This window comes from Anser anser, assembly GCF_964211835.1.
Source record: "Anser anser genome assembly, chromosome: 10".
In the NCBI taxonomy this organism is placed as follows: domain Eukaryota; kingdom Metazoa; phylum Chordata; class Aves; order Anseriformes; family Anatidae; genus Anser; species Anser anser.
This window is the reverse complement of record NC_139730.1, coordinates 9,770,913-9,791,531: the sequence shown is the minus strand read 5'-3', so window position 1 is coordinate 9,791,531 and position 20,619 is coordinate 9,770,913. Positions and strand designations below refer to the sequence as shown.

The window sequence follows — 20,619 nt, the reverse complement described above, 5'->3', positions numbered from 1 at the left end:
CATTAAAAGAAAGGAAATTTTACTATTGCGTAGGGTGAGCTCAACAAACTCAGAGTTTTGAAATTTTTTCCCCAGTTTCTTGGAACCACATAGACTGTGCACCTACCTGTGGATGCTTGCCTGTTCTGCGCAGCCATATGTCACTTGGGAGCTTTGCTTTAAGGTACAGGTAACACTTCCATGCTAACACAAAAACATCCTGAAGGATGAGAAGCCAGTCTAAAGGTACACTGGGAATGATTTGAGAATGACGAGCTTTTTCTTTGAAAGCCAGCTGAGTGTTTTAAATACCAAACTTGTAAGCAGGTGGCCTTGTCTGTGTTTCTTCCTACCTCACAATATCTGTTTCATGCACTGGAACTGGTCTTTGCAGGTTTCTTTACTATACTGGTAGAACCTACTTTATTCCATTATTAATAACTATGTTGGACTTTAGTTAGAAAACATTTTCTCTATGGACTCCCATCTCTCAGATTTCATTCCAAACAGTTTTAAAGATTGCAGCCTCTGCAGGAGTCCCTACAAATCTTATGACTGGATCTTATGACAACAGCTTCTTCCATGTTGTTGATTAATCTTTGTTCTCCTGAAGGTTAAGAAGTTTGCACAAATAAGAAAGCCTTCTCTATTACTCAATAACCAGCCCAATTTACATCCCATCCCTAACAGTGGAAAATTTGACTGTTGAGGGCCAGAAGAATCTAACCGTGTTACCAAAGGCATTATGCAAGACTAAATGAAGTTACATTTTCTTCAGACTATTCAGATCTCTGCATAATTTACTTAGTAGTTTAATCATCTTTTTGAACAGTCCTTACTCTCGGAAAGGTCAGAAGTAGCCTAAAAATAGTCACCATCCTCTGATGGCTGCTTTGCTGGATATGAGATTTGATGTCCCAACAGACAAGATTTTTCACATGATGAAAGTGTAGTTATCCTGGCAATAATTAGCACCCTCATGGATGGTCTGATACAGAAATGCAAAGCCTGACTTTTTGCTTTCAGAAAGTGCTATTAATACGGTAAGCTCTTTGGGGCAGGGACTGTCTCACATTATGAATGCTTCATACAACTGAATCTTGAATTGGTTGAGGCCTGAAGGCACGAATCTAATTCCAAGAATAGTATGATTGAATGGACGTGGAGACTAAGCAACTTTCTCAGTCCTAGACATGACGTCAGAGCAGGATCGAGGTGGAAGCGGGAGAACTTGTACTGTGCAGGCTATCTGCTGTTCGAATGGAAACAGGACTTCATTCTCTACGTTTATCAATGGGTCACTGTTAATGCTTACCCTCAGTCCTGTTAAAGTTTAAGATCTGTCTGAGTACAGGAATTGCTCTTAAAACCTTGAAATAGTCTACTTCCTCCTTTAAAATACCGACAAGAGAAAAGTTTTACTTCCTTTGATTCTGCAGTGAATGTTGTGGTGGCTGTCGGTTGTTAGTAGAGAGGGTACATGCAGTAACAAGTGCCAAGTGGTAAGGTCATTGCAAGTTTAGGATTAAGGCTTGAGAAGACATTAGGAGAGTCAGATCTGTTCACAGGAAATGAAGATTTTTTTCTATACTTGTTTTGACTAAAAGAATAAAATCCAATCTTATATAACTGTTTGTTTCTTGATCAGGACATGTAGGAGAAATGAAGACAGACCTGGCAGGCAACCTTATAAACATTAATCTTAAGAGTGAAATGCCCAGACGTTAACTGGATCCAGAAAAGTGATAAATATCTTTCTGCTTTTAAATTGAAGCATGGTTATTTCTATTAGCCGAGTTCTTACCATTCACTCATTGCAAAGCAGCATTAGTAATGAGGAGCTGAGATGGCCTGGAAACTCCCACTGTGCCCCCTCCAATCTTCTGTATCACTGCACCTCGAGGTCTTATTCTTTGAAGATCTTTACTAATGTCCTCACAGGCTGGAAGTTGCAATAATGTTTCTGATACTTATTATTTAACCTCCTCTTTTTAAAGCTGCTATTTCTTTCCCTTCCTCTTCCTTTGCACCCATCTTCATGTATGGTAGGAGGAAATCATGAAACCCACCTAACACTTGTTTTATCCTGCACGGATGGGAAAGTTCATGCTTGACTTCATAAGCTGACCTGGTTGGTTCAGACACCTGGTCTGACAGCTATGCTGCCACCACGCAGTGGGCAAGGCAACTTTCAGACTGAAACTGGTCGTTCATCCCTTCTGTTCCACCAGCACAGCTGTACTGGGACAGACCAGAGGTCTGCCTGGGCCAGCATCTTGTTTCTGATGGAGGCCAACCGTTTATATGTATATATAAACATATACATATAAGACAATACGTATGAACTGATTTTCCTCCGCTGACTTTTCTGAGCCACGTCATTGTCTTAAAATATGCTCTGTTCTTACAGTCTTCTAGCTCGTGTTTCCTTTGTATCTTCTGAACAGAAGGAAATGTTCTAATCTCCTCCAAGTCAAACCAAATACTTGTAAAATTGAGAGGATGTGCAACCAGAACAAATGTTTTAGACATAGATGAGTGGTTTGAGCAATTTGTGTTGTTGCCACACACCTGTAACAGAGATATCACTAGCCAGCAAGAGTAGCTGTATGAAAATAATTCGAGCATGAAGGGATAGATGTTTGCTACTGAGAAGTGTCTCCATTACACCATATGCGTAAGCTTGTACCTGGAATTGGAAAAATAACTGTGTGTGTCTGTCTGTGTCACAGGAAGCTGTCTCTGCACAGTTTGGCCAGGCCCCTGCCCTGCTCACCTACACATCCAGTTTACCCAGAACAGCGCTGTAGAGTGCCCCTCGTTGCTGTCACGGTGCAGACACTTGCTGTGTTATGTACAATTGGCCATCTTGCCAAATACATTAGCGCCTGAGGGTAAGTGAATCCCCCAAACCTCCCTTTCAGCCAGGTTCTGCTTTGAAACTCATGCTTTTTAGCACTTCTGAAAAATACCTGGCTACACCTTTCTCTTGGCTCCCCTCCCTTCTCCAGGGTAGATCACAATACTTCAACAGAGCTAAATAGCTGTAATTGGGCATAACATTGTGTCTAATGCTGTTTGCTAACGTACTTGGATGTGACCTCTTCTAGTCAGGATAAGGCCACAGTGAGAATGAAGTTTAATATTGAAGTAGAATCGTACAAATTTAGACAAGACACCACTCTAGGTCATTTTGTCCTATGCTTTCATCCAGGCAGGACTGAATGTAACTGATTTCTGTTCTTGAAAGGCTGCTTGACATTTCTGTCTTCTGCAGCGGTTAGACTCCGGTTTGTACTCGCCTGCTGATGCAACAGCTTTTGCTCAGTTTGAAAGCAACGGAAAGAATAGCGAGGGGTCCTTGATATGCATCTAAGCAATAACTTCCTCTTGCAAGCAAACCTTGCTGGCACAGGTCAGTACATCAGCGCTCTGAACTGAGTCTTGTAGATGAGTAGCATTTAAAATTCATACAGCTTTTACTATGCCCTGGGCCAGCCAATTTTCAATTACACCGATGCCTGCGCCTTCCTTTGATGTGCAGTGGTTAACCCTTTTGATGCGCTCTCACCTGTGCCAGTGATGGTGTGTGCCTGCCAGGAACAGATCAGTGTACACCAACATGCTTCCCAAGGCACAGAGCCGGCCCTACACTCAGCTGTTTCCTTTTTGTTGCAGTTACTGTTTTAAATGTCATTAGTGAGGGGTGAAAATACTCTTTTTCTGAAGGGGTTTGGTGGGATTTGTCACAGTCTAGGGCACGACAAGGTGTTTTTTCTTCTATTCTTCTGCCATATGTGAGTGGTACTTGGGCATTTCCCCTTCCCCCCTGAGAACCATCCAGCTGTGGGGAGCTATGAGCTTCTTGCTGGGCACTGGCAGCAGCTGTTGGGCTGTGGGCATATTTATCTTCATCGGATGCGCCTGTCACCCTGCCTGTCGTGTGGCTTGCACTACATTTTATTTTTCCTTATTAAAAAGAGCCGTTCCGTATTCTTCTAGGATCTGGTGTTGCCACTGTTGTTTGACAGTGTAAATAGTTAGAAGGGTCTGCAGAAAAGGCTGTCAGATGGGTTAAGCTGATGATCCCTTAGTTATGATCCCTAGCAATCTTGACTTTATTTGGCAGGAAAAGTAATTTAAGGAGTGAACTGCTTATTAAAATGACCTCTACTGCATGTGTCTGTGCTCAGTAATTGATACAGATTAGCCAGGAGTTAGTGTAGCTTTTGATAATGGATTAATCTTGGAAAGCTGAAGGGTTTTTTTTTTTTTTTCCTTGGGAGCAGTGCAGAACAAGAGTCTATGGTTGTTGCAGGCTTCTGTGTCTGTCCTGTGCAACATCCCCTTACTCCAGCTCCTTAACGGGATCAGTGCATTCAAAATCTCTGAAAGAGATATTGCACTGTGCAATGGTACATTTCAGCAGAAAATGCCTTCAGAGCAGGGACATGAAAACAACAGTTATAGGTACAAAACAGCTGTGAGATTTAGAACTAATGGGTGGTTAATTGCATTTTATTCTATATTGCACATGGAAGAATGCCAGGGCAAGCATGCACACATTGTCCAAGGAGCTCGCAGCAGCAGTTGTGTAAATTAAGGGAAGAGCCTTAAGTTATTTCACTAATTCAGTTTCGGAGTGTTGATATTCTTGGGAATGCATGCATGTACCAGCAGAGGGCATGCAGACTTCATTCAACAGGGACATGTGCTAATTAATAAATCTCAGATGTAGGTAGGTGTCTACCTGCATCCACGTTTGCAGACAAAGCGCTCATTCAGCCGTGCAGGAGCTGCCCGCTCCAGCAGACTTGTATTATCCGAAGCAGGCAGGAAGCGAGGGGGTATGAAGCACATGTTTGGAATTACATAATCCGTCATCAAACTGTGATCGTGTTTCATGATCATGCTTAGTCAGACTGTGGCAGTGATTAGGGTTGACTAAACAGTTACCGTACCTCATTTTTTCCATCGTGCGGCATCTGCTAGCTCTGTTGATCATTAAGGTCTCAATCTAGGCAAGTGACTTGTATTGTGGATCAGACCCACAATGAACTGGAGGAAATCAGGGGGAGAGAGTCAGCAGTTTTTATAATATATTAACAGAGGGTTATTGGGAAATGTGAACTTAAAATGCAGATAGCCTTTCTTTTAGAAACAAAATCAAAGATAAACAGTACAGCAGAATTTTCTGTTTTATCCTGCCCGATGCACTCGCAGTACGTTCATAATCTTCATAAAGGAGAAAATGAATTGGTGAAATAGGCTGTTTTATGATAATATCCCATATGTTATCAGATTCATGCAGGCAGAATCACGTTAATGAAGAGAAATTGCAGTTTATGTAGGGCTTGCAGGCCTTGCTCAGGCAGATTAACAGTGGCTAGGGTAAGAGGCAGCACACTGCCTTGGCAGGCTGCCTGAGAGCTAATCAATGCAGATGGAGTCAAAGGGACTGCCAGTCTGATTCCCAACAGTTTCATCGCGGAACAGGAATGACTGCATCCATCAGTGCTCCTTGATAAGACATCCTTTAAGCTCGTGGTAAGAATGAACCCATTTGGGGAGGCAGAGGCTGAGCGATACTAAAAGCGATGACTCCACATGCGGTGCAGGGTAGAGGTGGGTGTTTAATTTTAGCTGCTGACCTGATTTCGTGCTGAATGACAAGTATCTATAGGAATCCTCAAGGGCCAATCAGTTGCTATGTTAGTGAAGCTTTTGGAGAAATGCATTTAATTTTATACAAGTGGTGTCTTTAAGGAAGCAATTATGATTTCTGACTGCTTCAGGTTGATTTCGGCTAGTGTTAAGCTGAAATTCTTCCATGTTCCATGCTGATGAAGCTGGAGTCTAACTCTGTTGTGTACTTAACATGGCACACGCCAATGTTTTGAAATGCCCTCTTTTTCCTATGTGGCGTTCAGTTTTTTCACCACCTGAGAAGTAAATGCAGTGCAGAACCAAAATGATTAAAGTCCTTTTGCCATTTGCATGCACATCCTGAAATGAAGTTTAGAAAATGAAGTTTAGAAAATGAAGCAACTGCAGAGTCTCGTCTCTGAGGGAAGTCCTTTGCAGAGGGTTCTCCTTTGTGGCTTTGTACTTGAGGAAAGTGTACTTGTGGTGACCCAGTAGAGGGCTTTCGTTTTTCAAGAGGAAGGCTAGACAAGGTCTCTCAGTCCACAGATTGAGTTCAAGAAAAAAAAACGAGAGTTGAGCCCACACACGGGGCAGATGCTTCACTTTTCACTGGTGATGAATCCTGGCCACTATGAACATTAGTCATGGGATTATTTCCCTTGGTGTTGTGTGCTTCTAATCAAAAAGGAAGGCTGCTTTCAGCCAGGAGCTAAGCATCAAATTGTCCGCTATTATTCAATGTTTAAGTATGAAGCAGTGGGGCTTTTACTGCTGCTAATTTTGTGGCAGCATACTCAGTTGTTCTGTCCATATCCAATTCTGCCACTGTTGTTGGCTTATAGAGGAAGGGTTTGGATCCAGGTTTGGTTCAGGCCCAATTTTCCATAGTTGTATTGATTGATCTAAAAATTTGTTTGAAGATCACTTTGCATTATCCCCCCTCTGCTTTTGACTTTAGTGAAAAATGGCTGGGCCCAAATGCCGGGTGTTGTGGATGGCATTTGTTCTTCTCGTGGCTAGCTGCTGACTGGAACCTCATCTGCACGTTTGTATTAGCTTTTTATTTGCAGTTGTCTCTGAATCTGTGCAGTGATTACTTTGTTGACAAATGGTTTTTCCCTTGAATAAGATACAGTGACAAGATGTTCTGAATGTCCCAGAACGGCTCTGGTGTTTGTCCTCAGGACAATGAAAAACACCCTGGCATTTTCTGCCTTGTGTGAATCTGCCTTTCATTTGTGTATTGTATGGATTCTTAGGATATGGAAAGAAAAATGTTAAAATGTGGTCATTCCAGGAAAAGTGACGGCTCAGAAAAGCCTTTTACTCAGCATACCTGCAGTTTTGGGGTATTGCAATTCACCCTTACTTGCTTCAGTAAGTAAATGTTTTTTTTTTACCACAGTTTGAAGCTGACACAGCAAAAAGAGAAGGATAGATTTGATTCCACTTGCTTTGTTTTGACTGAGTTCCCATCCATTGCACCCATGCAAATGGTTTGAGGCTCTGAGGTTGCACGAACAATGCAGACAGTACAATAGAAAGACAATGGGGTTTTCACACGGGTATAGTGGGAGCTGTGGGATGTTTCCTCAACTGGTGATGTGTGGGGAGAAAAGTGCTTAATCTGACTTCGGTTTGAGCTTGAGTCTGCAGGGCTGGCACCTAAGGGAGAGGAATATCCCTCTCCCTATTGTTGGTGTGCTAACTAGTCTGGAAATGGAATCATGATTGAAATGCAGAGAAATGCGGCATCCTGGGATGGTAGGATTGGTCCATCTTCAGAAGGGGAAAGAAGCTCAACATTTTTGTACTTTATATAATCTCTTAATCACAGCTCTCATGAAACAAAAGCCTTCCAAAAGCATCCTTTCTTTAACAGTTATAGTCCAAAAAAAAAATATAGAAAAAGCCTCGTCTAAGTAATGGACTTGGTGAACCCACCCTGCTGCTGCAGCTGGCTACTAGGGACAAATCCACCCTTTTCCCCAGCGACAGTGATGTGCAGAAATCCACCCTCTACCTTTTTTTTTTTTTTCCCTGCATCAAATTCTTCATTTTTGCGGCATGTGAGTCAACTTGTAAAAATGACTCACAAGCTCATTCCAGCCTTCTGAATTGGGAGCCCAATTAAAATACTACTTGTAATGCACATATTGAAGAGAGCGAAAAGTGTCTGCTCCTGTGTGTCAGGCATTAGCATAGCATATCTGAAGATCTGTCTTGAGCTAGTCTGGTACTTGCCAGCAGGAAACCTTATGTTTAATTAATATATAAGTAACAGGAAAAAATATATATTTTGAAAATCTACTACGTAAAAAAATATATAATGGAACTATAAATTTGATTAATTATAAATACATCAAAGTTGTTTTTTTTTAATTTGTTTATTTATTTATTTAAAATGACATTGTTGAATAGAATGTTTTATTTATAAAGCACTGAAGAGGTTGTTTTTCTGCAGGGGTGCAGTGCCTGGCAATCAGCTTCTGCTGCTGGTCTGATTGTTGAATAGCCGATGTCTTCAGTTTAACTCGGTGCCATGTTGGGCAGGTGCTCCCTGTAGAACTGCAGGGCTGATTCTTAACAATACCAATCTTTAGCCTCCCATAACCTGTCAGGGCTAGCCAATCTTTCTGATGTTATCACCCATGTACCAAGGTCATCTCTGGAAGGCGATGTTGTGGAAGAAAAGGCAACAGCTGTACTGCAGCACCGGGACAGAGTTTGGGTGCACCGCGGGTCCCCGAGTGACTCAGTAGTGTCAGCCTCAGCTTTCCTGACGCATTTCTTTTCACAGGTGAGGACTCAGACAGTTGTGCTGCAGGTCATGTTAACATAGTCCCAGCATCAGACTTGTATTTTGACTGGTGGTAAGTCCTATGTAGTCCAAAACTACTACTCATCCCCAACAGCATTTCATCAGCAATCAGATTTTTGCCAGCAGGCAAAAGACTCCAGAGAGAGCATGCAGGGTGAAAAACATTTCATCCAGGCTTGACAGAGATGATGTCCATGGTATTTGCATGTGGCCCTTTAACTATCGTTACTTCCTGGCATATATATCACAGCCCTTTTAGCTCCAAAATATTTCTATGGCATCACAGTGAACCTTAGGGCAAGGAGGTGAGAGTTGCAGCAAAAGGCAAGGCGTCTGTCTAGGTGAAACACTCAAGGAAAAGATGTTTGTGTGTGACTGCTGCCTGGTGTTAGCTCCTCTGTCCAACCATGGCCCTCTATTTCAGAGGCTTTGTGTGGCTGATGCAGAAGAGAGGCCGTACCTAGGACCAGCACTTAACCAATTTCTCCTGCCTCGTCCCACGCCACCATTGTAATTTATGCCCAGTTTACCGAACGGTGAGTGTAAATTGCAAGGTCTGAAACCTGGTGGTACCATGTTACCAGCCTCCTCTTGTTGAGCAACAAAACCAGCCTCGTGTTAAAGGGATTCACTGGCAAAAGCAACACCATTAAATGAGAAATATTTAAATAAACAGCTATTATTGCTTCAGTTCCTATTGAAAGGAAGAAAATAAAAGCTGGTCACATGTTGTGGAACTACATGCACAGAAGTACGTTTGTCTTCAAATGCAAGTCTAATAAATGTAGGTATGAAGCCTGGTCTTTGTCCTAGCAAAGCTCATACAAACCAAATGTGCACATATTGTTACCGTTTATCAGTATGTAAATAACATATATGAATAATTGCCAGTAGGTGGTGGTGTGTGTTTTTCAGATAACTTTGTAAGCTAGAACTGCAAGTGTTTCATGTTTCAGGTGATTTAGAAAGATCCTGTCATCTATAATGTATGATCTTAAAACATCGTTGCTTTGAATTCAGTCCCTGATCTCACTGATTCAATAGCTCTGTTTCACAAACACCAGCGCATCTCAGAGAGGTGTATTTTGATTTTTTTTCAAGTTTATGGACAGACCTGACTGGAAACATTTTGAAAAGTGCCAATTAGTATAAGCCCTGAGAATTCAAATATGTGCATTCATTGGAATGACTGCATTGCTCCCTAGTGTTTCATTTTAGGAGGTGAGCTTTTGATAAATAAATACATTATTTTAATGATTTAGGAGTTTAGAATTTCTCTTCACAGAAGCTGTTCTGATAATTCCTGAAAGAGCTCGCTGGAAAAGGAGCAGCACAGTTTTACTGGGCATCCACTTCTTTGCAGTGCTTCATCGTGCTTTGCAAAGACAGCAAAAAAGCAAGCAGCTGGGAGAGACCAGGGGGGTTTGGTGGCTCCTTGCTGACAGTAATCTGTACCAAATTAATGGTGTTTCCCCAGCTCATCACACAGGAAGAGATGCCCGTCCTCCTGCGAGAGCAGTTACTGAGGCTCCTACGAGCATGTTCCAGGCTGGGCGTTCATCCTTCCTCAGGTAACGACCAAAGCACTCCTCAGCCAGCTGGCCTCTTGCTGCCTTCGCTGTGTTTTTGGGAAGGGACTGGGTTTTTGTTTGGCGGAAGAAGGGGATGCCAGTGGTAAGGACTCTTTCTGTGGTGTTGCCTGCCAGGAAGCGAGGCAGAGGTCGGGAAAGGCTCTATAAATACTTCTGCAGTAACTCAAACGCGGTTAGCGTTTTGGTTCATTTGTTTTTCCTGGGGTGTGTGAGACCGCTCTCCTCTGTGCAGGTGTCTGATTCATGTGGGGCTTCCTTTTTCTTTCTTTTCCTACTTATTTCCTGCCTCTGTAATTGTTGCTTGCACTTGCAGCACTTTTACTCAGCCCGGCACTCCCACTGAATGCTATCAGGCTATTTGTGCAAATGTTTTTCGTCATGAATATGGTCTGCAGAGTCAGACCTTTTGCTTCTTCCTTCTGCTTGTAACCTGTCCCTCCCAAGTTTCCTTTCTCATTGTTTCTCCTTTCACTTATGTCTGCCTGCTGTTGGAGCGAGCTTGCAGAGAAGGAAGTGGGGGAGGGCTGCTTCTGCAGGGCTTTCGGTGTGAATAGCTGTGCAATTTATAATTTCTCGAGCAGATTAGGTTCTTGTTGGCATGTGCTCAGGCTGAGGGAGAACCACCCGCTGCCAGGTGAAGTTAATGGGCTTGTGGCATCGGGGCCCACAAGCTACAATGGCAGGAATGGCAGTGAAAGTAAGGGAGGAGTACTGGGGCCTACCCAAAAGCAGAATAAGCGTCACGCAGAAGGGCTGTGCTTTCTGTCAGAAAGCAATACTTGCGTCTCTCATTAAAGAAATAAAATGCAATGTGATATAAATAGGTGTTGGGGGTGATCCTGTGAGCTTGTGGCCTGCGTCGCCCCATGCAGCCCCATCTAACCGCTCTGGGACAGAGGTGAGGCATGGTTAACCTTCCCTGTTTGCCTTCCTGTACTATCTATCTATTGTTCTTAACCTCTTCCCTTGGGACCTAAATTGACTGTGCTGTGGATGGAATCTGATTTTGCTAAGAAATTACTCTTATTGACTGGAAATGGTATCAAGTTAGACATCCAAAGCCAGAGTCCATTCAGAGAACACTGACCTTAGTATTTCTGTTCAGCTTTCTGTGTTTCAAATGGTAACTGTTAAACTCCAGTAAGAGATATCGGTGCTACACTGATGTGTGTCCTCACCAATATATAAACGTGCCTGTCAGTATACTGATAACAGAAAATAGATTAGCGAGAGTGGGTTTCATGCTAGGAGACTGAGTTTCTTGAGAAATGTAGACTACCGAAGGGAAGAACCTCAGGGATGGAAGCTGGTGGTAGCACGTGGAAGGAAAGAAACCATGAACTCAGTAGGAGAGAAGGGTTATAGAAATGAGAACAGAGATATTAACTAAGCAAATGAAATCAGTGATGCTGGAGGCTTTTGTGCTTTGTTTGTATAGAAACAAATAGTCCATCCTGGAGCAACCGTACCTCTGCTGGGTGGTGTTCTTAGTGCACTGGTAACATCGTGCTGGGTGGTGCTAGGTCTCAACACTCCTCTGAGCTGTCTATTCAGAATTGAGGAGAAGAGTGGGAGGTAGCTTTATCTAAGTGCACACAATATATAATCTGTGAATGAATACAAAGTGTGAGCTAGATAGGACGTTATTCCTGTAACAGGACCAACTCATCATCATTACAGAACTCTAAAAAAAAAAAAAAATTCCTTCTCAAACTAGATATAAAATGGGGTTGCGCTCATAAATGTGCTTCATTTCATGCACACTCCCTTTGCTCCCTATAATTCTCCTTAAATATGGCTGAACTGTCTTTGTCCTTGTCTACATAATCTCAGAGTGGGGGTAACACTAATGCTTTTCATCAGAACCCCAAAGTGCTCTTCTGGATTCTGTTCACCCTCTTGAGATCAATCTCATCAGCTTTCACCAAACACCTTCGCTTCCTGTTGGAGACAGTGCAAGTTAAAAGTACAACTGAGGGTTTGGGTTCGTTATCCAAAGTATAATTTTGACTGAGAGTTACTAAAAGGCAGTAAAAGTGGAAGCATAATACGCCTTTTTCAGAGTCCCTTCTCAGTGATTGTCATTTGAGGAATGAGGATGTTGAATTTGCCACGTTGCACAAAGTTATGGCAGCTGTTCCATATCGCTAGATTGGAAATTAAAATGGAGATCTATTCAAATTGTCTGACACTTCCAGCAAGCTTGAAAGCAATGCTTTAAAATATAACAGAACTCTAATTTGGGTCCTAAAAGATACTCAGTAACATTGGAAGCAAACTTCTTACTTTTTCCAAATGGTCTTGAACTGCTTTTTTGTGTCTTTTCCTCTGCCTTGCTAAATTCTGCTTTCCACAACAGCCATGTGATCCAGCTGAAGTCAACAGGATTCCTGAGGATGTCAAAGACCAAAACCTAGACTAGAACATTTCAGTAGGTCTAGTCTGTTATGACAATAAATATTTTCAGGAATGCTTAAGCTATGCTAACCTTTAAAAAAAGAATGTTTCACATTTCTTTTTCTTTCTTCATAAATGTGTGGTGCCTGAATCTTCTTAATAGTTTCTTCATCTAAAGATAAGACTGGATTTATCTGTATCTGTAGACAGTAATGCAATCTCTTAGTTTAGGAATTTGTAGAGGTCAGACTTTGCCTGTCAACACACAGTCAAACCTAACTTTTGATCCTAGTGTGGCTGCTTTAGTAACACTAACTTTAACTAACTTTATGAAGGCTAGAAAAACTCATCTAGGAAATGAAGTTCCTTGAAACACGCACGATGCCAGACCTGTGCTTTGGAACTCAAAGCAGAGTTTAGGCAGCTCGAGCTGTTGTCACCAGGAAATATTATTTGAATCTATGGATGTTTTTATCTAGTAATTCTTATTCCAAAGAAAGAATGCACTGTTGACAACTCTTAGCATTTGCTTTGTTGTCCTGTATATGCCAGTTCATCACTCATACTGAGCATTAATCACTGTGGTAAATGTAGCATTGTGATCTGTTCAGGAAATACTTGTCAAGGCTTTATAAAGACACTCCATAAAAAATCAGACAAAAGTAGTCTATTTTTTTTCCTTGTGGGTGAAATTCACCTGCCCAGAGCTCAAATAAATACATGACAGACTCCTGCTAGCACAACTCCAGTCCTACTGCTATCTGTTCGGTTTTGCTTCCCACACATCCTGTAATGACAAAGATAATCTCTTCTAAAATGCCATTTGCTTTTCAGGGTGGCACTGGAAACTATTAAGGACTCAATGGGCACTGGAAAGAGCAATGTGTTATTGATTAATCTGCCCTCTGAATGAACTCTGGTAGAGAGCAGTATTTCCAAAATTCTAGATGAGAGAATTTGTGTACAAATAATGGCAGGATGAGTGCTCTCTGGGATGATATGACTACATAAATAAGCAGTTCTTCAGTGCAGCATGTGGTTTTCTAATTTCCAGTAAAATGGAATGAATCACACATGACAACACCATTGCCACTAACCAGTGTGGCATGGCATCTGAGAAAGATAGCACTGGAAGGGTGTGAACTGGAGAGCAGATGATGGGGCTTGAAACATCTTGTTTGCTTTGGCAGCGTAACCAAAATCTTGATGCTTTCCCACAATCTGCTCCAAGGATGTAGGTTTTGCTGTGCTGTATCAGATTATTACTCTGGGAATTTGTGTGTCCTGCCTTTGCCAATGGACAGCTCTTGATGCTTCAGATAAAGATAAATGCCCAGACTACCCACAGGGGAATTCCAAAGTTAGATGATGTTTCTTCATGTAGGGTTTACATTACTGCAGAATTACCAGGGGAGGTTTTCTCTCTCTCCCCTACCAAATCATAAAGGATACCTCTACTCAGTCAGGCAAACAAAGGTCCAAGGCTGCTCTCAAGTCCAGGCTCACATACCACGCATATTAACTGTATGTAAGTACATGCTCTGGTATGGGCCTTAGGCCGAGTTCACTCCTGAGGGGAAGTCTTAGCCATAGCCATGTCGTAGCCCAGTCCCAAGCTTTTCCACCCCAAAGGTGGGGCCTGGGTGCCCCGAAGGTGGGGAGTGGGGTGCACGGCAGCCCTTAGGGAGCAGCTCCAGCTGCCTCCCCTTTCCCTGAGCACTGCCTGAGTGAAGAGAGCCCCGGGCAGGCCAAGAACCAGCGCTGCGGCCTGTGGGCCATAGCTTCACTGGCTGGAGCTCTCTCTTTGTTTTGTAGATGTGGCAGCAGTTCTCAGGAGATCTGCTAAAGGCGAGCAGACAGCAATCCCTTTGACACCCCTGCCAGAGCTGCAGTGCCAGTGCAGCTTCACGCGAGCAGAACTCCCCGTTCACCACTCCTGCTGAGCCCCAAATCTGTGAGTTTCAAAAGATGGGGGGCCAAATTAGAGGGATTAAAAACAACCCCGTCCTCTTTATTTCTGCTCTTGTGCCTCCTGAGCTGTGTATCAAATCTTCTGATGCCAGAACACAGGAAAAACTGAAATTTGTCCTGCAGCCTATCCCCAGCAAAACTGGCTGCATCTGTTCAAAAGAGCTGAAAATGACCTGGCATGCACTCTTAGACCCTGCAGCTGGGCGTTAAGGTTGTTGACTTGGTGGTCATGAATGACTTGGGCTTTGTTGGATCTATTATATGAGAATGGCACCAGACACTTTTTCCTTTGAGGGTTTCTCAGAATGAATACTTGTTAAAGGCGGGGTGGGAGAGGGACACGAGTAATTCTTTTTCTCCTTCTGACACATTCCCAAACACAGCACTTGTGAGTGCTATATTTAGGCAGAGTTAATGATGATCTAGATGTCCAGCAGACATTTATTTGCATTTGCTTATGTTGTTCCCCCCCATCAACATGGTCCATACTAAGAGCTCAGTAAGAGCAGTAGCGTAAGCTGCAGTTTAAAATGCCCTGTAGATGGAGATTTGCTGTGACAGAAATGCCTGTCGTCCTGGCAGTCTCTCACAGCTGCTGGAGGCAGAAGAATATGTGAAACAATAACTCTGCCAGCAGATGTGGTTCTGTAGGGACAGTAGTGTCTGTGGTACGAAAATTCCCTCCCAAAATACAGATCGGTGGGGACAGTGAGCGTCTGTGTCAGGGACAACTTTGCAGCATCTGCTGGGACAGTAAAGTCTGTGATACATAAACACATCTCTGCATCTGCTGGGTCAGTCAGAGAGAGATGTATTGTATATGTCTGGTTTTAGATGTGCAAATCCCCTTCACTTTCCTTTAATCTGGGGAATTTGTTTGATTCTTCTTCCCACAGAGCAAATAAGAACCATCTGATGCAAAAGAGCTAGAGGTATTTGTGAGTCTTTTCCATGTAGGAGAGGCATTGCCACATTTCAGCTGCCAAGAAATACTGCTACATTCTCTCCTACCATAGTATTAATCATTAATGGCTTTGTTCTCAATGAACAGCCTGAGTATCTTCAATGATGCTCTTGTGAGTGCTAATGCTTTGTGGCTGCAGTGAGACCATCAAATGAGAAATCTGTTTGTTTAGAGCAGCGAAGCGCCACAAACACAGCATTCTGACTTGGACAATATTTCAAACATTTCTAAGTACAGGTGTATGCAGATAAAAAAAAAATTATTTTGGGCTCATCTCAAGTTTAGGCACCAAACGCGGGTTAGGAAGGATTGCACTGGAGACAGTCAATTTTCCAGCAGAAGCAACTCCATTCAGATGTCAGGGTATCTTGCTGCAACAAAGGCTGATGTTGACATTTTTCTTGGATAGAGACAGATGCAAGAGCTTCTGCCTCAAGGTTATCCATTATACAGTATATTAACTAGATGTTTTAACATTGTGCTTCCTGCAGAGACAGAAATGAATGATGATTAATACTTATCAATTAAAATCTAATCTTTTCCCATGTGTATTTATATGCTGAACTTCAACCTACAAGGCAATTCTGTGACAAGAATTAGATACTCTTTTATTGGAGAGCACTGGAATTATGGTCAGGGATATAATATTCATTCGTTTATTATGAATATTGCATTTGTGCCTAGAGTTTGCCTAGGCATTTTATATAAATAGTCTCTTACAAAGGAGTTCATGAACAATTAGCATTAAAGGACAATTGTTTTATCTTTCTTATAACAGCCCTAAGATTGGAGAGGTAGAGGAAGCAAAGGTTATACATGTTTTATGACCATAATTATAATTAACTATTTCAGAGATTAAAGTAAATTAAAATGTAATTATAATGTACTATTTCAGAGACTAAAACTGATGAATAAAACTCAGTTGTGACCTGTCTCACAAATCTGTGGCTTATCCAGCTTAGTCTAAACATAAAATCTTTTTTTTTATTATTATTATTAAATCTAGCTGCTGTTTAATAGACAGTGCCCACAACCGAGATAGGTGCTTTATAGACTTGAGACGCCAGTGCTGCGTCGCAGGCTGAACACTGGCCCAAGGGCCCTGGTAACAAAGAGCTCCAATCCCGCAGCCGCGTGCGCAGGAGAGCTCCGCTGGGAGGCCTGCATGCGGAGCAGCCGGGAAGGCTGGCCTCTGAATATGCGACGGGAGAGCAAAGGAAAGGCAGAACGAGTTTTCAGATTTGAACTCTGGTCGGCTCGACTGTTGAACGCCATTTAGCTCAGATATACAGTGCGATAACCTTTGTTCTTAAGTGAGAGGCAGAATGGAGCACTGAATGAAAGACGCCACTTAGACTCCAGGTGGAGGGTTTTAAAGTGAACAAGTGATCCGGCTGGTTACTTCTGATTTATTATAAAGGCATCTTTATGCATTTTGAATTGCCTTCTATCAGTCATGTCAAACAAAACTGCATTCTTATAAGGCAGTTCATCCCCTACAAACATGCACGCTCTAATCACTGATGTCAAACTAACAGCAAACGTGTATGAAGAAAATAAAGCCTATGATGACTACTGCAAAAATCTTTTTCATTTTAATGTACTAGAAACAAGCATTTTAGTAAAGTCATTAGCAGCTGACATAAGTTTATATTACAGTATCAATATTTTTTGGAGCCTGATTGTGACTGTTAAAGGTCTGAGATTCATTCTGGATTGGGGCAAAATTGCTTTTCACAAGGTGTCCCAGAAGATCTTTGTGTTCAAAAACATATTTTGCAAATGATTTTTGTAACAGGGAGAGGTGTAGAATTACAGGTATGGAAGTACACATGGGGAAGCATCAGCATCACCTCCCTGTTTGTATTTCTTGACATGACAGTCCATATCACAAGGGAAAAAGGCACTTCTGCATCTTCGTTACCCCTGAGCCTGCTTCCATCTCAGAGAGGCATCACAAAGCCTCTCACTAATCTATCTCCATTTTATTTCTTGTAGTCTATTAACACACCTATGCTGTTTTGAGAGAGCTCTCCCCACCCTTCATCAAAAATCACCCAAAATGCTTGGAATGAGTGGCATGAAAATAACAAACATTTTCAGCTGCCTTCAGATTCTGGATGAATTGTTTGTAAACATCTTGTCTCGAACCATCAAGAGGCGGAGCTAACATCACTGAAAGATGATAAATTCCGACACGGCGCTCTGAGATTTCACGGCCACTGAATGTAGGTTAATATGGGATTCAATAGGAAATCTGGCTTTTGTGTTGTGATATATTATGAAGGAACTTGTCATTTGTCTGCAGATTGCTAATTGCTGCTTACTGCACGTGCAAGAGGTTAATTTGGGTATGTTATGACAGTAATCATATGCACTATCTTAAAATATATGTACTCATAATCTGATTGATAATCTGTCCTGTGGGATTTGGGACATTATTTTGTAAGATTATGGCAAAAAAGAACTTTACAGTAAATGCTGTCACAGTAGGCAGTAGTGTCCTTGAGTGCAGGCACATGGGATAGAGTGGAATCATGAGTCTGGTATGAAATACCTTTTTCCTTGCCCCTTAATTTAGTCATTCCATGAGATGTGTGATTTATTCTTTGTGATGCTACATTGAAAACAGAGGTCCCATCTATTCTAAATGAAAATGATATCCTATTCTTATTATTGTTAATGCTTTGTATGCAGAGTAGCATTTAAAGGCCTCGGATTAATTTGTGACCTCTTCATGCTCAGAGCTGTATGTACACACACAGTAAGCTCACTGCCCCAAAGACCTTACACTTTAATTAAATAAAGGTTGGAGGAAGGAAGTTTTATTACCTCTGCCACAAATGGGAAATGATAAGAGAGAGAAACTAAAAGGACTGAGAATTACAGTCCTCCTGCAATAAGTCCTGTATTTGCCTGTAATATATCCTCCCTTCCTGCTTTTGTTAAGCTGCTGTAAATTGGTAGATGGTTGGTCTCTTCCCCAGAGATGGAGCTTACTATAATTCTGCATAATTTTCAAGGTTGTATGGGATGAAAGGAGTTACAGATAGATAACCCTTTAATTTACATCTGATCAAATTATTCTGAAGAAATACTTCTGTGGAATAAGTACATGCATATGAATCTCACATGCATTACTTGTTGCCACATGAGCATGCTATTGCATGGATTCTGTATTCCCAGTGGTGTGTGCAGTTGGTGTGTACGTGTTTTAAGGTATGTCGGTATAACTTTTCAATGGTGGTTGTTATCTCCTGTAGTTTGCTCTTAAAAGTTTTCAAAAATATTTAAAAGAAAAAAAAAGCAACAGCCCTCAAGATGCTGGACTATTCCACCGGATTCATAGGAGACTTAAAACACCAGTGCACACTTAGTCTCCCAGAAATGGATCATCTTCTCCCCTCCTGGGAATCTTATTCTATAGAAAGGGCTGAAATTAATTTTAAACATTTTTAATTAGAGCTTCCAGCTTAACATCAAAAAATAAAGCTAGATCAGTACAGATCTTGCTTTGAGAATAAAATTTTCCCTGTAGAGGAACATGAGCCTGAAGATAACTTGTTTTCCTTTTACTTGTAGTCAGTACATGGATGTTCAGCATAGTGATCTTGGGCAGAAACTCTGATAGTTTTAGATATGATGGGAAGTGGGGGAGAAAAAAACAAAGCAAAAAAAAAAAAAACCACACAACGAACAGGTAAAATCCAAGCACACCCAACCACTATCTTTGTATCACACCCAACCACTCTCTTTGTATTTTAGTAATTCTGCCAGTCACTGCTGTATGTCAACAACAGTAATCCTCTATAATGATGTGTCTGCCTCACAGGTACGGTCCCCTCATTTCTGTCTTGTCCTGCCCCTATCTGGGAAATGTGAACAGTTATTTTCTTGCAGATTTTGGATTCCCTGAATTAAAAGGACTCCAGAGAAGCAGACTTCTTTTTGAAATGTATTTAATAAAGAACATTATTGCTGTCAAAGGTTGTGTCCATCTGCCTTTTTTTTTTTTAAAGGCTCAAAACAGTAAAAGGCCTTCAGGATCCTTGACCATTTATAAATAATCTCTCATTTTTCCCCCTAGAAACTGTCACTGCTGGAACTAAAGTGTAAATTTGTAAATTATGCCATCTTTTAAATATGAAACTACAGAATTTCCACAGTTGAGGGGACAGCCTCAGCACGTAGGAAAGCACATCGCTGGTGTGTATGCCCGTGCTAGCAAACAAGCCACAGGAGCTTTGTTATAAAACATGCAAACATCCTGAGGAAGTGGCAGTCATTTGCCATAAACACGGCGTGTAAACAATTACCTGTAACTCGTTACACTCGTTTGTACAGGCAGCTGGCTAAACACATCCCTGTGTGCTTGTAAAGGGCTGTCCCCGCCGAACGTGAGACTGTCAGGCAATTAGGGGGTGGCTGCCTTCTCTGAAGCCTTCTGCACATGACAAGTTGGCACGGTCTATGTAAAGGGGGCCAGATGATCTTGGAAGCCTTTTCCGCCCTTAGTGATTCTAGGATTCTGTCACAGAATGACAGAATTCTAAGTAGGGGTGCTCACGGATATGTGGGGGAAAGAGGGAGAAATACACTGTGGTGGTGACACTTCGGTGACAACAGCGAGGGCTCTCTCAGCGGGTGGCAGGGTGGATGTGGGGACGGGACACTTGCAGAAAAGGCCATTTATTGGGTGTGGGGGCACAGAACGCGACGATGGGGGTGTGCAGGGGCCGAAATGAAGGGGGCAGCAGGCGGGGAGCCCCTCACGCGGGCTGAGGGGGGGCGGGCCGGGGGGGCGAGGCCTCGGGCCGCGCTGAGGGCGGCGCAGTGCGCATGGCGCGGGGGAGGGGCGCGCAGGCGCCCGGCGGCGGGGGCGGGCGGGGACGGCGACGGTGGTGCCGGTGCCCCGGGGCCGCTCTGCCGGCCGGGGGCTGGCGGCCGCCGCCCTGGGGCACGGGGCAGCCCGCTGCCCGCTCCGGGACGGGAACGCGAAGCGCGGAGCCCCCGGCACACCCCTCCTCGGGCGGAAAAAAATTTAAAAAAAATTACAAAAAAAAATTAAAAATAGAAAATATATTTTTTGAAAAAATTAAAAATAATAATGGGGGGGGGGGAAAAAAAAAAAAAAAAACGAAAAACCCCGGCCGGGCCCAGCGCGGGGCCCGGGGGCGCGCACGCTCGGGGAGGGGCGGGGAGGGGGAGGGGGGGCGCGGCGGCCCGGCATTGTTCGGCGCGCGGCAACA

General features: G+C 42.8%; 1 long non-coding RNA gene across 3 annotated transcripts in view; it reads left to right on the top strand.

The window, feature by feature from the left end:
• The window catches only part of LOC310904614, a 35,523-nt gene extending 15,324 nt beyond the window's left edge, over positions 1-20,199 (top strand). Inside the window, exons 2-3 of one of the 3 annotated variants that reach the window (XR_014588480.1) lie at positions 76-163; positions 2,712-20,197. This is a non-coding gene — a long non-coding RNA (uncharacterized lncRNA). Of the gene's footprint in view, positions 1-75 lie in introns of all 3 variants that reach the window. The other 2 variants (XR_014588479.1, XR_014588481.1) reach the window with 2 other exon arrangements.
• Positions 20,200-20,619: the final 420 nt, after the last annotated feature.